Source organism: Myotis brandtii, unplaced genomic scaffold (assembly GCF_000412655.1).
Source record: "Myotis brandtii unplaced genomic scaffold, ASM41265v1 scaffold973, whole genome shotgun sequence".
Lineage (NCBI taxonomy): Eukaryota > Metazoa > Chordata > Mammalia > Chiroptera > Vespertilionidae > Myotis > Myotis brandtii.
In genome coordinates this window covers 172,166-176,542 of record NW_005372038.1, presented here as the reverse complement: position 1 = coordinate 176,542, position 4,377 = coordinate 172,166, and the positions used below count along the sequence as shown (strand labels likewise).

The window sequence follows — 4,377 nt, the reverse complement described above, 5'->3', positions numbered from 1 at the left end:
TCAGCCCCCCACCCCAATCATGGGCGGGGCCAACCAGCCAACCTCCCACGGCCCCTTCCCCCCCACCATCGGGGTGGGCCGGCCTCACCCCACTCATGCACCAATTTGTGCACCAGGTCTCTAGTATACTGAATAATGTGGCTGGGCCTCATTTATTCAGTTGAAGAGCAAAACTGAGGTTTTCCAAAAAAGATGTCATTCTGTCTTAAGATGTCAACATAAAAGCAATACTGCCTGAGTTTTCTGCCTGCTGGGCTGCCCTTCAGATTTTGGACTCAAGACTGCAACATCAGCTGTGACCTGAATTTTCAGCCTTCTTGCCTCCCTGCAAATTTCAGACTTGCCAGGCCCCACAATCATGTGAGCCAAATCTCTCTCTCTCTCTCTCTCTCTCTCTCTGTGCCTGGAGAGCCCTGACTAATATAGACTGCTGCACTTCTCATGGTCCTAGTTACCAAAATCTCAGATCTGTTCCTATTCTTTCCCCCTTTTAGTTCTGGAATATTACCTAGTTTTTTAACCAAATCTAATTCATTTTTCTTTTTTCATCCTAGGGTTGATTCATGACTCCCAAAAGATAATCAGTGTTAAAGGATAATTTCAAAAAGGTAAAATTGTGTTTATACAAATATAACATAAACACACAAAGGCTTTATTTAACTCTCAATGATTGAACAAGTAAGCTGTTAGTATGGTTCAAAGGCGAATCCAAAGAACAGGCATATATATAGGTAATCAAATGAATTTCCTAATAGATGCAAAACTGATCAGTGCTTACAGGGAAATAAAATGTAATTTGTGGAGACATCTCTTCTTCAATTAATTGCATCCCCAAACAGAACAAAATTATTTGCATCTGTATGGATCAAAATAGTTTGCATTATTATCCATTTTTTACAACATATAGAAATGTAAAATAGCCCCAAGAGAGTGAAAAGCATAGCTCTTAATGTCAGAAAACCCTTAAAAGTCTAGTAGATAACATCTAAAGATCTTCTAGACAACCTCTGGGTCTCAGAAATAAATCTATCTTAGCTGCATCTTTAAGCTAAATCTCTAAAGCTATAATAACTAGAGATTACCTGAAGAATTTGTAGAAAGTGAAAATCCCTGTGCCCCACCTCTGATTTCTATATACAGGGTGGAGCAAAAGTAGGTTTACAGTTGTTCATATGGAAAATAATGCAATCTATAATAATCTATAATAATAAAAGCATAATATGCTAATTAGACTGGACAGCCGAACGACCTTCCAGACATCCTTCCAGACGACCTTCCGGACGAAGCTGGGGCTACAAGGGCCAAGGCAGCAGCCATGGCTGCAAGGGCCGAGCCTTTTGCAGAATTTCATGCATTGGATCTCTAGTAATTAATAAATAATAATACAAAAATAAACTGTTTCACATACTCACAACTATAAACCTACTTTGCCCCATCCTGTATTCTGATTCCCTAAGCAGGAGCCTAGGGAATTGTAGCAAGTACTCCAGGTATGAAATTTAAGCATGCTACACTTTAGAAGTGCTGTCCTAAAAACCAAAAATATCTCAACCAAATATATCTAGGTAAGGCAATCAGAAAATAAAGTCATTTAAAATTTTTTTCACTTGATGCCCCTTTGAAATACTGGGAAAATTTGTAATATGGCTTTATCATGGGAATAAAATGTTTTAAAAAAATCAACACTTGCTTCATTAATGTTAACGTCTTTTTGAAATACTGAAGTAGCTATGGCTAGTCCTGGTTTGGAATACATTTCTATTTAATACTATATTCAAGACTCAAATAATCTTGATTATGGACCTGATAAAGGGGAAAACCAAATTCATCACTTCATCTCAAGGGGCTTAAGAAAATGTGTCCTGTTTGTATTGCCAATGAAAAAAAAAGTACATTTTTTTGTAATGAAAAAATTGGCATACATCATTTTACTAAAGTTTTTCCTTCTGATGGTAATGCCTCTTCTCTGTTTGGTAATTCTTTGACCCTCCCAAAAGTTACCTTCTGTGACCCTCTTCTACTTTCATGATCCCTTTCTTTGTTTCATCATTATCACTCTTTTCTTTGTTTTTCCAAATCACTTTGTATTTTTCCTCATTGTATGTTTTATAGGGTAATTCACTGTTATATATCTGTCTTTCCTGCTAGATTGTAAACTTCTCCAGGGCAGAAAACATGGTGTAATTATTTTTGTGAACTAGTTCCTAACTTAGTTCCTAACATGGCCGTAATGTGAAATCTATACCCACAGGACACCAAACCAGTTTTGTGAATATAATTCAAGACTTCATCAGGTACTTTCCCCTCACAATAATAAATTAAAGATATATGCATCCTAATAATTTATGTTGATGACTGAATAAGTGACTGTTTTCAAAACATAGCTAGACTTCTTTGAAAATTGATAAATCTAAGAGATACTAAGCCCACTTTAATTTTTTAAAATTTATCTGTATTGTTGAAAGTATTACAGATATCCTTATTTTTTCCCATTAAACCCCTCCACCCTGTACCTACCCCTCCCAGACCTTTACCACAGTATTGTCTGTGTCCATGGGCTATGCATAAATGCATATAAATTCCCTAGTAAATCTCTCCCCACCCCCACCTTCCCTCTGAGATTCATCATTCTGTTCCATACTTCTATGTCTCTGTCAGAGAAAGATAAGTATCATATGATCTCACTCATATTTGGAATCTAATGAACAAAATAAACTGATGAACAAAATAGATTCAGAGACATAAGTTCCCATTTTTAGATTGTGAGGTACTAATGAAGAAAGAAAAAAAAGCCCCATATGACAACTACCTGGGATAAAGGGATGATTAGATAAATCTTTTGCTTTCTTAATTCTAATAAGTTAGTGTTCAACAATGTGGCATTTCTGTCAGCTTAAATTTTCTCTAAGGTGCTTTGTCTGATTCTGCTAGGTAATGCTAGTGTTCATAAATTAGGCAATGTTATTGTTGTTAGGGAACATAGATAGTTATCTTCTATTACAATCAATTTTGAAAAAATAATCTAGCATTTAATTTTATTTATGAGTGTGTTCTACACATTTCAAGCTGAATAAAATCTTAATAAATATTATGTAAAACATTATGATTATAACTAGTCTATGTCTAGAATGTGTGTGTCTGTACTACCCAGATGCCACTCTAATTTAGTGCTACATTATTCTCTGAGAGAGGTCAGCCAGGAAATGGGCCAGGGCCTTTTAAAAATCCCAGTGTTCAGCCAATTCTATTAGCTCCAAGTGCTTTGCTCTTTTCCTCTGTGAACATACATCAGCTTGGGATAATAGGTCCAATTTTCAAAAGGCTGCATTTGATTTATTTATTTTGGAAATTCAGCTTTTAGCCTGGAAAAAACACATGCTTGTTTTTAATTGCCAGATTCCCCACACCAAACTGGTAGATGGAATTAGAAAATATTTATCTTAGAGACTGATTACTGAAGCACATTTTAAATAATGAATTGTGAAGGAGAACTAACATTTTCTTCCCATTATCCTGATGATAGGAAGTAAGTTTACAGAATTTTAGTTAAGGGACTAAATATTCTGATTTCTTAAAAGCCTGCCTTAGAGAATTTAATGCCGTGTTTACTTCATGAAAGTGACTTTACTTCATGTATATATGATTTTAAAATAAAAAACAGAAGCAGGCAGTTTTTAAATGCATTGAGCAAAGAAGTGGCAAAATACTTGTCACTAAATAGATCAGCAGTATTGCAAAACCTGGCTCATCACATGCACAGAAATCCTATGCTATGGTCAAATAATATCATTGCCCATACTGAACCCACTAGCATTTTAAAAATTCTTCAGAATTTAAAAGATAGTTAAAGGATAATTTTGTAAAGGTTAAGTCATGATGGTCATAAAATATAATATGAACATGTGTCAAAGATATTACTTAACTTATTAACTAATGAAAGAACCAGAAAGATGTTATTGATTCAAGGCAAATTGAAAAAGCAGTAATAATAGCTCATGAAATTAATTTAAAAATAGATTAAAAACTGTCTTTTTACACAGAGGGAAGGGGAAATCAAGTCTCTCCAATAAACATAATGTATTTATATATGGAAAATATTTTCAGTTATTTTAGTTATGTACAACTTAGAATTATAAAATAATTCAAAGACAGTGAAAGGTGGAAATATCCCTGATAGATAAACTCAATAGGACACCCACTAATTCTTTTTTTGTTTGTTTTTTTAATCTTTTTTTAATTGTTTTATTGCTTAAAGTATTACAAAGAGTATTATACATGTCTCCTTTTTTTTTCTCCCCTTGACCTTCCCCTAGCCTCCCATACCCTCCAGTGTCTTGAGTCCATTGGTTATGCTTATATGCATGCATACAAGTCCTT

General features: G+C 34.6%; 1 long non-coding RNA gene across 1 annotated transcript in view; it reads left to right on the top strand.

Annotated features, from left to right (window-relative positions):
- Positions 1-215: 215 nt before the first annotated feature.
- Positions 216-4,377, top strand: part of LOC106724789 — a 5,980-nt gene continuing 1,818 nt past the window's right edge. The window contains exons 1-2 of the long non-coding RNA XR_001360626.1: positions 216-360; positions 555-608. This is a non-coding gene — a long non-coding RNA (uncharacterized LOC106724789). The remainder of the gene's footprint in view (positions 361-554; positions 609-4,377) is intronic.